Source organism: Ursus arctos, chromosome X, assembly GCF_023065955.2.
Source record: "Ursus arctos isolate Adak ecotype North America chromosome X, UrsArc2.0, whole genome shotgun sequence".
NCBI classification, from domain to species: domain Eukaryota; kingdom Metazoa; phylum Chordata; class Mammalia; order Carnivora; family Ursidae; genus Ursus; species Ursus arctos.
This window is the reverse complement of record NC_079873.1, coordinates 17,293,101-17,306,753: the sequence shown is the minus strand read 5'-3', so window position 1 is coordinate 17,306,753 and position 13,653 is coordinate 17,293,101. Positions and strand designations below refer to the sequence as shown.

Genomic DNA, 13,653 nt, shown 5'->3' with positions numbered 1-13,653 from the left:
ATTTTTTTTATTATCTGACTGTCCTTTTAGATGTTCAGTTCCTTGAAGGGAGATAATTTGTCCCCTAGGGTATCCACAGTGCCTAGTACATTTTCTGACATATGATGTAATCAAATTAAAGCCAGGCATCTTGGTGTCCACCTTTAAGACCATTTAAGCACATATAAGCCCCAAACCACATCGGAAAGAAGCATAAATTGGTTGCCAAAAATGGCCTCAAAAATGAATGCAGATCTTCATCTAAGAAGGATTTACATTGTAAAACACACAGTAGAACTCCCCCAAGAGTCTCTTGATTCATGATCAGCCCAAGATCCCTTTACCCCACAGACTTCTTACCCCAACTATCTCTTCATTATTTCTCCCAAATCCAGTTATCCACTGACTTCCCCAGCCCTTTTCTTTCTGTAATTTTGACTCAGTTCACTCTTTTCTTTTCTTTTTTTTAAAAAATTGTTTGGCTATCCTCTGTATGTCCATACAAATTTTATGATCAGATTGCTAATTTCTTTTTTTTTTTAAAGATTTTATTCATTTATTTGACAGAGAGAGAGCCAGTGAGAGAGGGAACACAAGCAGGGGGATTGGGAGAGGAAGAAGCAGGCTCCCAGCGGAGGAGCCTGATGTGGGGCTCGATCCCAGGACTCTGGGGTCACGCCCTGAGCCGAAGGCAGCTGCCTAAAGACTGAGCCACCCAGGCGCCCCTTGGTTCACTCTTTTCTTTTCTTTTTTTTTTTAAAGATTTTATTTATTTATTTGACAGAGATAGAGACAGCCAGCGAGAGAGGGAACACAAGCAGGGGGAGTGGGAGAGGAAGAAGCAGGCTCATAGCGGAGGAGCCTGATGTGGGGCTTGATCCCGGAACGCCGGGATCACGCCCTGAGCCGAAGGCAGACGCTTAACCGCTGTGCCACCCAGGTGCCCCGACTCTTTTCAATTCTCTACTCCAGCCACTTAGACCTCCACCAACCATCAGCACCACAAAGAGCTTCAAGCCAAGATGACAAAGACTGAATCTTGTTTGGAAGGCAGAGGGGGAGGAAGAGATGTGTTGACTTAGAAGCTTTTTGTGGGACTTGTAAGCTTTTTTTTCTCCTTTTACTACATGGGAGGCACTCTGCTAAATGCTTTAATAAGTTCTGCTCCCGACAACCCTAGAAGCTTGATGCTATTAGTCTCCTGCACTTCAAGAGAATGCCTGCCCAAGGTGGCACGGCTAGGAAGCAGGAGAGCCGGGATCTGAAGGCCGAGTCTGGGCTAAAATGCCTCCACAGTAGGTACTCAGTAAACAGTAGCTGAACATATGAACAGGCTCCTACCTGGGAACTAGTTTGGAGGCTGGCAAGGCAAAGGGTGTAGAAGGGATTTCTCTGGTGAATTGATTGCAAGTACATGTCAAAGCTTTGTTTCAAAGTTGCTTAAAGAGGGGAGGGGGAGGTACAGGCTTCCAGTCGTGAAACGTATAGGTCACGGGGATGGAAGGTACAGCACAGGGAACCCAGTCAGTGGCACTGTGATAGCACTGCACGGCCGCGGACGGCAGCTGCACCTGTGAGTACAGTAGAGCGTACAGACGTGTGGAATCACGACGTTGTCCACCTGAAACTAATGCAACACTGTGTGTCAACTATACTTCAATAAAACAAACAAAAACAAAGTTGATTGGCGAGGCTTCAAAAGGCTAGTTCAAAGACTTGGAATAGGAAATAATGTGGTTAGATAACCCTGTTAGACCAGGTAGAAGTGGTCATTAAACTCTGTTACAAGGCTAATGTAGTGAGGCAGGTAAATCTAATTTCCCAGAAGGGGCTCTTAATCTAATTAAAGTTGATCAGACAATCATTCACATGTTTTATCAGAAATGCCCCAGAAGGGACCACTCATCACACCAGAGCACACAGCTGTCCCAGCTCAGGTTTGGGATCATTTTCTTTCACAGAAGCATTTCTCAACCTCAGCAATGTTCGCATTTGGGGGGGATAACTCTTTGCGGTGGGGGCTGTCCCAGGCCCTGTAGGATGCTTACAGCATCCCTGGCATCTATCCACCAGACACCACTGGCACCTCCTCCTCCTGGATGGAATAACCAAAAATGTCTCTACATATTGCCAAATGTCCGTGGGAGGGGGCAAAATACCACCCCGCACCTTGAGAACGACTCCTCTAGACTCTGGATTCTCAAAGTGTGGTCCATGGACCGAAAGCAACAGCATCTCTTGGGAGGTTCGCTAGAAATATACAACCTAGGCCCCACCCCAGACCTCCTGAGGCAGAATCTGCAGTGTGACAAGATCCCTAGATGCTTCCTATGGACATTAAAGTCTGAGAAGGCCTTCTAGGCCAGCGGTTCTCAACCCTGCCTGCACATCAGAGGCCTCGGGGGGACTTTAAAGAATATGGATCACACCCCTAGAGACTCCGATGTCATGCGTCTGGGGGCAGCTGGGGCCTTGGGATTTTGAAAAACTCTCCAGGTGATTCTAATTTGCAGCCAAGTTTATGCTTCATGTTCTGGATAGTTTAAAAACAACCTGCCCTACAGCTTTGGGAGTGATTTCCAAAAGCCTATAAATGTGACCTCACATCTCCAAAGTGATGCTTCCTTCCTTCCCATGAACATCCTTCTTTTTTGACCTCTTATCACTTTTGAGATGATAGAATTCAGGTCCTGTGATGATGGCTTCAAAAGGTAGGATTTGGCTATAACTAACTAAAAATCATGGTTGGAATAATTTGAGGAAAAAAAATGAAGGCATTGGTTTAACCTTCCCCAGATAACTTCTTAAAGAAGTAAAAGCCATATAGGCAGTGATATTGTAAGAGCTCTGGTGACATGTGGGAGCTACACTTGTGGTGAGCACAGCATAACGTATAGACTTGCTCAAGCACACATGGTGTACACCTGAAGCTAATGTAACATTGCATGTCAACTCCAGTCAAATAAAAACAATTTAAACCCCCACTTTAATTAAAAAAAGAAGAGCCAGCAGAATCATCCCTCAAAATCTTACTAGTTTAAAAAAATGCCTGTACTTGAAAAAATTCCAAACATTAAACAGCAAGCTCTATCAAGAAAATTGTTTTGCATGAAATGTGCAATTATATAAAGAGCCCATGAAAATTGGGAAGCAAAACACTAACACCTTAATAGATAAACAGATAAAGGAAATGAACTCACAATTCACAAAAGTGGATGTATAATTAGAGAAGCAAGAGAAAATGTGCAGCCTCACTAGTAATCAAAGGGTTGCTCCATGAAAAAAGAGTTACCAATTTTCCTCTTATAATATCCACCAAGATGAGTGGGAAAATGATCATGAAGCAGACACTTGCTTATTCCCTCAATAGGTATTGAGTGTCTTCTGTATAGGAGGCACCCTGCCAGCCTACACAATGAGGGTGTGGGGCTTAGTAAACGGAGAAAGTTCCAGCCATTAAGAATTTCTATCTCCTCCAGCCCAGTTAGGCCTTGTTGGAAGCCATCCTAAAGAAAATGTTCATGTGGAAAAAGCTTTGTTCATTTATGATAGCAAAACTGATTAAAAACCCAAATCCCCATTAATAGGATTATGATTAAGTAAACTCTAGTGTATTCACCTGATGAAATACTACAGTCACTATTTGTGAATTAATAAATGATTAATGAAAAAAGAATACAAACAGTAGAAAACCAGAAGAATGATTCAGTAATAAAATAAATTTTGAAAACGCTATATGGTGTCATTCCCACCCCAAAACACACAATATACATCTGTATATTTAAAGCTCTGAGGGTAAAAGATCTGTCTGTACTCTGTAAACTCTAGAACACTTATGATAGAAATTGAACATGACACAAAGAAATGGAAAAACCTTCCATGCTCATGGATTGGAAGAACAAACATTTTTAAAACGTCTGTACTATCCAAAGCAATCTAAATATTTAATGCAATCCCCATCAAAATACCAATGGCATTGTTCACAGAGCTAGAACAAACAATCTTAAAATTTGTATGGAACCACAAAAGACCCCGAATAGCCAAAACAACTCTGAAAAAGAAAAGCAAAGCTGGAGGCATCACAATCCCAGACTTTGAGTTATATTACAAAGCTGTAGTCATCAAGACAGTATGGTACTGGCACAAAAACAGACACATAGATCAATGGAACAGAATAGAGAACCCAGAAATGGACCCTCAACTCTATGGTCAACTAGTCTTCGACAAAGCAGGAAAGGATATCCAGTGGAAAAAAGTATCTTCAGCAAATGGTGTTGGGAAAACTGGACAGCCACATGCAGAAGAATGAAACTGGACCACTTTCTTACACCATACACAAAAATAAACTCAAAATAGATGAAAGACCTAAATGTGAGACAGGAAACCATCAAAATCCTAGACGAGAGCACAGGCAGCAACCTCTTTGACCTCGGCCAGAGCAACTTCTTACTAGACACATCTCCAAAGGCAAGGGAAACAAAGGCAAAAAATGAATTATTGAGACTTCATCAAGATAAAAAGCTTCTACGCAGCAAAGGAAACAATCAGCAAAACTGAAAGACAGCCAACAGAATGGGAGAATATATTTGCAAATGACATATCTGATAAAGGGTTAGTATCCAAAATCTAAAAGGAACTTATTAAACTCAACACCCCCAAACCAAATAATCCAGTTAAGAAATGGGCAGAAGACATAAATACACACTTTTCCAAAGAAGACATCCAGATGGCCAACAGACACATGACAAGATGCTCAACATCACTTGACATCAGGGAAATGCAAATCAAAACCACAGTGAGATATCACCTCATTCCTGTCAGAATGGCTAAAATTAACAATACAAGAAACAACAGGTGTTGGCAAGGATGCAGAGAAAGGGGAACCCTCTCACACTGTTGGTAGGAATGCAAACTGGTGCAGCCACTCTGGAGAAGAGTATGGTGGTTCCTCAAAAATTTAAAAATAGAACTACCCTATGATCCAGCAATCGCACTACTTGGTACTTACCCAAAAGATACAAAAATACAGATTTGAAGGGGTACATGCACCCTGATGTCTATAGCAGCATTATCAACAATAGCCAATCTATGGAGAGAGCCCAAATGTCCACTGACTGATGAATGCATAAAGAAGATGTGGTATACATACAATGGAATATTACTCAGCCATAAAAAAGAATGAAATCTTACCATTTGCAAGGGTGTGAATGGATCTAGAGGGTATTATGCTAAGTGAAATAAGTCAGTCAGAGAAAGACAAATACAATCTGATCTCACTCATATGTGGAATTTAAGAAAACAGATGCACATAGGGGAAGGGGGAAACAGGAGAGAGCTAAACAAACAAACAAAAAAAAAAGGAGAGAGCTAAACAAGCCTTAAGGACTCTTAATGATAGAGGACAAACTGAGCATTACTGGAGGGAGGGAGGTGGGGGACAGGCTAGGCTGGATCATGGGGATTAAACAGGGCACTTGTGATGAGCACTGGGTGTTGAATCACTGAATTCCATTCCTGAAACCAATATTACACTGTATGTTAACTGACTAAAATTTAAATTAAAAAAAAAAAGAAAGAAAATAAAGCTCTGAGGAGCCCTAAAACTTAAAAAATGCTTTATCTTTGTTTAGCCCAGTATTTTTCCATTTATCTGACCATGGAAAGTTTCTTTTTTTTTTTTCCCCTCCCCTCCTTTTCTTTCAAAAGTGAAACCTGTTTTATTGTCTCTTGGAACTAGTATTTCTCAAACCAACCAACCAACCAACCAACCCTTGAGGATATGCTGGCAGATAAAATAGTGTTGAAAAGCTATGTAAAAATAAAAGCCATACATGCTGTATACACAGATACATAGAAAAAACCCATCAAGTTGTTCACTTAAGATTTGTGCATTTACTCAACGAAAAATATTAAAAAGAAATCCTGCTAAATTCTGAGAAGGCAAGAAATACCTTTTAAGTTAAATTTTGGTGTCCATTAGAACAAGGACAAGACTGTTTAAGTCAATTATTGGTACACTACAGATCTATTTCTTTTTTTAAGATTTATTTATTTATTTGAGAGAGAGAGAGAGGCAGTGAGAGAGGGAACACAAGCAGGGGGAGTGGGAGAGGGAGAAGCAGGCTTCCCACCGAGCAGGGAAGTCCGATGCGGGGCTCGATCCCAGGACCTGGCATCATGACCTGAACCAAAGGCAGACGCTTAACGACTGAGCCACCCAGGCGCCCCTACAGATCTATTTCTTTGTATCATTTGTTCCTGCAAGGTGCCTCCAATACTGTCAACATGTACAGATGACTTGTGCCCCTTTTATATGAGTTTTGAAAAAGAGTTTTAGCGTGGGAGAAAGAGCTCCAGACAGGCTTTTTAATCCTGGACCAGCCATTGACTAGTTTGTCTGACCTTGGACAAGTGAGTCAACCCCTCTGGATTTTAATTTCCTAATTTCTAAAATGAAGAGCAGTACTACAATTCTAGTTCTGCTCATCTTCAAAAATAGTTTTAAAGCTTTGTAGTTCTAATTTTGCCTGATGGAACATCAAATGCCAGGTTTTTATTTGAATACCGAGTCCTTGGACCTCTTGGTACCATCATCAGTTACTGTAAAAACAGACAAAAAAGGTCAGTCAGCTCTAAGGTGGTCTCCATGGTAATGTGTGTTCCAGGATGCTTTACAGGAGAGAGACAAAGAGCAGTATATTTATTTTATCGGTTCTGTTAACCTTATGTCAAGTAATTGGTTTACCATTTGGTGTTCCAGAACTTGTGACTGCCACAAATCTGTTGCCAGATGGTTCTAAGAGGATGCTGGATATTTCTGATGCAAGCACCATTGTCTCTAGGCCTTGAATGTTCATGCCTAAACAACACAGAAGGGGTTCGCCATCTTTGGAACCTCTGAGAATTGCTTGGATAAGACAGCAGTCTACTCCATTTGTTTTATCACTTTGTCTACCTTTGGTGTTAGTGGGCTCTGCTTTGCGTGCAAAGTCTTGGGTCAGTGTTTGTCCTGTAAGTCACTGGCCCCTTTAGAAACAGGGAGGTCTGTGCTCTGCTGGATAGAGAGAAACTGACCATAAAACCAGGAGCTGCCAGTGGTGACTGGTCTCGGCTGATGCCCCTTTTCTCCACTAAGATCTCCCCAAACAAGCTCAATGTTTTCTCAGCTGCCGGCTGTCAACTCTGGCTTGATTGTCCAGTACAACAAATTCTCAATACAATAGGATTAAAAAAAACCCATCTGAACTTGTTTTAGTGAGATTTGACCTGGACACACAATTTGCCTTTTCCTTACTCAAATTCTCCATGTCCAGCACAGAACCCTGTTTGAATCTGGATTTTAGGTGCAGAATTTTACAAAAAAAGAAATGTCCTGCTCTTTGGGCTTTTTCTCGTCTTCCCTGCTTTTACTAGTTATTCGTAGAAACATTTCCATTTTCGCTCTCTCCACCAAAGGCATCGTGATGCACAAAAGTCAATTTGGGTGGACGCTTCATGGTTTAAGAAAAAAGTCTTTAAAATTTTTACTTAGAGTTTTGTTTCTTTTACCTTATGAGTGGCTGTTTGGGATAAAAGAGAAGTCCAGGTTTGGAGTTAAGCTGAATGCAATTCCAGGCGGCGCACTTCCTCCGGTTTCCCTGACCTGGGTGCGTGACGTTCCAGAGGAACCACAGTCGTAGATTGTACCGCCTTCCTCTCCATGTGGTCATCTACATGGGCCAATGTGTGTGAAGGCTCTTTATCAACTCTAGAGGACCCTACCAATGCCCTCCAACCAACTCCAAAGCTTCCTTCAGTTTGCTCTGGGTGCATGGTCAGCCATTGCATATGGAACCAGACAGAATATGACAGAATATGAGAAAAGTCTTGACTACTTTTGAGTGTCACTGTGTTTATGGCTCTATGATTTAGCACCACTCAGGAGGAAGTAATCACTGCACAGTCCCCGAGTGTCTGGTTAAAGGACTAAATGCAGACAAGTGTTGAGTGGACTCCATTTCATAAATGATGTATGAGCGGCCGTGGCCACTATGACTAACACAGCTATAAATGGGTCATGGCCAGGCGTAAACATCACATGCTCCTCAGCCTGGACTTAGTGTGATACAAGGGAGATATCTGGTGTATCACCCCTGTACCAGCCAAGGTGTGTCTTTCCCAAGTGTAAACTTCAAGTGGGGCCTCTGTGTCTTTTTGATTTGGGTACAAAAGGTGTGGAGAGTGACTTCTCAGCAGAGTGCCTCGTATTCCCCATCATTCTCACAAATGTCCCTACAGGAGAACAGGAGACAGCAGAGTAGCTGAGAGCTGCTGTCTAGGCAGCAAAGCGGTGTGGCCTTGGATGCCGCCCAACACACTTGCATTCCAACAACCCGACAAACAAGTGTGCTTTGCGGCATGAGCAATTTTAGCTCTGGATCCTTTCCCATTGTTCCCATTTGTAAAATGGAGCCCTGACCCCAAGTCTCCGAATTCTTGCATTCTTGTATTCCAGTAACCGACAGGTATTCCGAGAACACACAGTCCCACAAGGCCAAGGATGGAGTCTCTGGTCCTTTGGGGGCTTTGCAGGGCTGGAAGGACCCTATGTGACCGTGGCCATCCACAGTGTCCTGTGTCCAGGGTTGCTGGGTCCTCTTGGATTCCACTGGGACCCAGGAGGGAGAGGGAAAGCTGAGGGGGGCAGGGTGGTGTGCAGAAGGACAACGGCCATGACTCCTCTGTCCCATCTGCTGCCTCCTGCCTAACTCCTCCTCCAAGGGCAAACTGACTTCACACTGTAGAGTAAATGAAGTAACTGTGTCAAGTGGCACACAGTAGGTGGTCAAAACTGACGCCATCACCATCAGCTGTTTCTCCACTCCCATCTGAAGCACAGGCCGATGATTTGGGCACAGCGGCACCCTCTTCCATCAGCTTCCCCATGCTTCCCATGGCTTGTGGGCACAGCAAGTGAAGGGGAAAGAGCACAGTTCCCCTGGGAAGAGTGTCACATAAAGAACTCCATGTGTTTGTTTTTCTAAATCATCTGGCCCTCTTAAAGTGGCGACAATGATCTGGGAAGACTGGGTTAACATTTCTTTGTATTTCCAAAACTGTCTCAAAGTCGGAGGTCCACAAGTTCACCCCAGTCGTGAGGGGTGCCTTAGGGCTTTTAAATAGTCACTGAAGGATCACTGCAAATGGCTCATCCTACATTTCTCAGTATAGCCATAATTTCATCTACTGGGGACACATATGGGGTGGTCAAAGTCCAGATCAAGCCTGTCACAGAAATGACTCCCATTCCTGGGTTGCAGATGGTACTTCATGGTCTGGACACTTCTGGGAGAGAAATCACACCTCATAGAAGATGCTTCAGTGACAATTTGCTGTGACTCATCACTCCTTCCACGCTGCTCAGAGAAGCCGAAGGAATGTCTCAGCTCCAAGGGCAGATTGTCATGGGCCTCTCACTAAGCCAGAGGGACTGGCCATATGTCACCCAGCACAGTCACCACAGCTGTCAAATGGCTTGAGCATACCACGATGGGGCTGGAGCCGGGGCCCAGGGCAGATGTGACAGCACCATGGGGACACGGCATAGCAAATCAACACTCCTGGTGTACTGCGTGGCCCCTCACTCATTCCTGCTGCCTCACATTGACGAATGTGGCTTTGGCTGTAACTCCAACTCTGGTTCTCCTCCTGTTCTCGCTTCCCCAGTGGTCCCATTCGTCAGTCCTCAGGGCCCTGCTACGCGCCAGGTGCTGTGATAGGCAGTGGGATGTGGAAATGAATAGGACATGATCACGCGCTCCCGGAGGTGACAGCCTCGTGGCAGGACAACTATGTAGGAAAGACATGAGAGGACAGACAGGATGCATAGAACAGATTATTACAACACAGCGTGTTATGTGGAGTCATGGGGGGGGCGGGGGCTTCTAGTCCAAAGTTATAAGCACGGAGGGAGAAGCCTGAGGGCTCTTCTCGTGTTACAGAAGCAGTAAATGTCCAGCAAACTCAGAGTGCAGGGTGCATGAGGGAGAGTGGTCAGATACAGACTGGCTGGTGGGCCCGGATGAGGCTGGGAAGTTGCTGGTCAACAAAATGCATTTCAGCCAGAGCTCCTGGGCTGGGAAGGAGTTGGCATCTTGCTTCCTCTTGGTGACTGGCATGGACAGAAAACTGAGTTTCTAAAAAAACAAAAAATGCTAAAGAAATATGAGAGCCTGTGCTGACTGCTGTTGATAATGTTTTCAGTGTATAATTGTTATTTTTTTATAATTTTTATTTTGTTATATTAGTTACCATATAGTACATCCCCAGTTTTCGATGCACTGTTCCATGATTCATTACTGGCGTATAACACCCAGTGCTCCATACAATACCTGCCCTCCTTACTACCCATCACCAGTCTATCCCAATCCCCCAGCCCATCCCCTCTGAAGCCCTCAGTTTGTTTCCCAGAGCCCGCAGTCTCTCATGGTTCATTCCCCCTTCTGTTTACGCCCCCTTCATTCTTCCCTTCCTTCTCCTACCGATCTTCCTATTTCTTGTGTTCCATAAATGAGTGAAACCATATGATAACTGTCTTTCTCTGCTTGACTTATTTCACACCCATAATTAATAAGTGAGTTTTACAAGGTTGCGGTATACAAGATCAACACACAAATCTCTTTACGTGATTTTGAGGCTTATTATATAGTAGCTCCAGTAATCAAGACTGGGTGCTATCGGTAGGGGAATAGACACATAGACACATAGGGAATGAAAGAGTGAGCCCAGAAACAGACCCACATAAATCTGCCCAACTGGTTTTTGACAAAGGTACAAGAGCAATTCAATGGAGGAACGATAGTCTTTTCAACAAACGGTGCTGGAGAAATTGGACATCCTTAGGCAGAAAAAGAACTTTAACTGAAACCTCACACCTTATACAAAAATCAACTCAAAATGAATCATATATTTATATGTAAAATGTAAAACTTTAAAACTTTTAGAATACAACTTTGGAGAAAATATTCTTAGACACAATCCATAAAAGAAAAAAACTGATAAATGGGACTTCATCAAAATTGCTGTGGTAACTTCTTAAAATAAGACAACAGAGAAGTTTGCTGCATCGAATGACCCTTTTTTTCTCTTGAATACTTAGAGGACATTGCAGGGTTATTAACTGGCCTAATTTCAATATTGTTATGTCTCAGGGAATAGGGAGGCCCAAAGCGAGAGAGACGGGGGAGGGACTGGTCGGTGGAGCAGTCAGAACACACACAACATTTGTTAAGTTTGCCATCTTATACGGGCATGGTACATGGCACCCCAAAACAGTGATCAAAGATTATTGATCACAGATCACCATAACAAATTAACAATGCAAATGCTATATGTTATTGTGAGGATTACCAAAGTGCACAGAAGACATACTGGTTAAAAACCAGACACTTTCCCCTTAAGATTGGGAGCAAGGCAGAATGACAGAGACACGAAGTGAGCAAATGCTGTTGGGAAAATGGCGCCAATAGACATGCTTGACACAGGGTTGCCACAACCATTCAGTTTGTTAAAAATGCAGTATCTGCAAAGTGCAATAAAATGAAGCATGAGAGAATGAGGTATGCCCATATAAACAAAAACCGCATTACAGCAATGCCATAAATGACACAGTGGGCTCTAAGAAGAAACACCGGAAAGCAAAGCTTTCTTAAAGACCTCTGCTACAGAACTCTCCTCAGGGCTCACCGGCCACGACTGCGTCTCCTGGCTACTCCTACCTTGAAGAGATACCGGGAGGTAGAGTGTTTGGCCACCAGCCTTTGTAGTAGAGAAAAACAAGTGTGAAGGTAGTTGAGAATGGATATGGTGAGACCCAAGCTCTAGTGTCTGCCACAGCAGCGAAGGGCCTTTGTTTGTGGAATTTTCTTTCTCTAGCCACTGACAATAAAAAAATGTGAGCATTCCACTTGTTAGAAAAGTTTCAACCTGTTCACGTAAGTATGGAATAGAAGAAATGACACCCAGGAATAATGGAAAACAAACATGTAAATAACATCAAATGATCTTTGCATTCCAAGAGATTTTAAAAGACAGGGCACCATATCCATTAGCCAAATCCAATGGCTTAGAACAAAACAATTTATTATCCTGACTCCTGTGTTCGTGGCTCAGCTGATTTAGGCTGGGCTCACTTACGCATCTGTATCAGCAGGGGGCTTGGCTAGACAGGGCTTGGTTGGGGCATGCTAGCTGGGGTGGCTCAGCTGCACATGTTTCTCATCCTTTTCCTGGATCAGTGGGCAGGCCAATGGCAGATGTCGAAGAGAGGTAGCAAACACAGGTGACACCTCTTGAGGTCCAGAGTCAGAACTGGCAAATCATCACTTCTGCCTCATTCTGTTGGCTGAAGCAAGTCTCATGGCCAAACTCAGACATGAGGAATTTATACCCCATCTACGATAGGAAACTAAAATGTTACATGGCCATGGGGATGGATACAGGGAGGGGTGGAGAACTGGAGCCATGATTGCAAATTTACCACAGGCACCAAAGGCCTTGCAAGTCATCAACATAATGTTAGCATTATACTCTACTCCTTTCAGAATTACTTAAATCACTAGAGCCAAAGCTGATGGCTACACCTACTCATAGTTCACTTTACATTCATGGAATCAAGAGATGAAGTTTCCAAGTGAAAATAAGGTCTTCAATTTTGACTTTTACTTATCATACTGCTTTTCAAGCTGTCCCTAAATGTATCTCATGAAAACAAAACTAATTCTTCCTTTTTTTTTTCTTTTCAGGCTTGATGTGAAGAACTGAAGAGAAAAGAATAGATTCAAATAAAAATAGCTCATGAAAAAATTTATATATTTGTATGAAGATTATGAACTTTCTGAATGCCTGAGACTCTAGCAGAAATGTCTTGTTTGTACATTTATATCTCTGCCTCTAGTTGGCTTCACTTCTTTATCTTCATGTTTGGCACCTTGCAAAGCAAATCAGCTCAAGAATTCAACTAGAGGGTGTGCTTTTGAGGAGGAATAGGATTTTACAGAGAGGGATAGGGCAATATGCATAACAACGATTTTGATAGGAAGTTATCTAAACTACTTCACACATAATTTTGATCAATATTTGGAATGTATTTTGGTTCTTCACATCCTAAATTATATCAATAAACTTTTTATGAGTTCACACTTGAGTAAATATAAAATGTGAATCTAGACTAAATTAATTTTCATATCTTCAGATGGCTACATTTTCCGTTACATGGAGAGAAGTGAGATATGAGTCAGCCAGGGGCGTGTGGGTGGCTTAGTTGGTTAAGCGTCTAGCTCTTGGTTTTGGCTCACGTCATGATCTCATGGGTGCTGAGATGGAGCCCCATGTTGGTCTCCATGCTCAGTGGGGAGTCTGCTTGAAGATTCTCTCCCTCTCCCCTTCCTCCACTCGCACTCTCATTCTCTCTCTCTCTCTGAAATAAATAAATAAATAAATAAATAAATAAATCTTAAAAAAAAAAAAAAAAGACCCAGCCAAATCCCACATTGCTTACATGGGGGTTTCTCCTTCTGAATAACTGGGTACCATGGATAAAACTATGGCTGACTGGTTATTGCAAATGAGGTTAAATATTGCCTTAGGAACTGGGCATCGTTGATGTTCCTCTTCCAAGGATAACCTTTATGGTGA

The 13,653-nt window shown here is 42.8% G+C and overlaps 1 protein-coding gene across 2 annotated transcripts in view; it reads left to right on the top strand.

Annotated features, from left to right (window-relative positions):
- The window catches only part of SMPX (small muscle protein X-linked), a 52,965-nt gene extending 39,791 nt beyond the window's left edge, over positions 1-13,174 (top strand). For both annotated transcript variants that reach the window (XM_044377580.3, XM_044377581.3), the window contains exon 5: positions 12,762-13,174. The gene's annotated coding sequence lies outside the window, so the exon portion shown is untranslated. The remainder of the gene's footprint in view (positions 1-12,761) is intronic.
- The last annotated feature ends 479 nt before the right edge of the window (positions 13,175-13,653 follow it).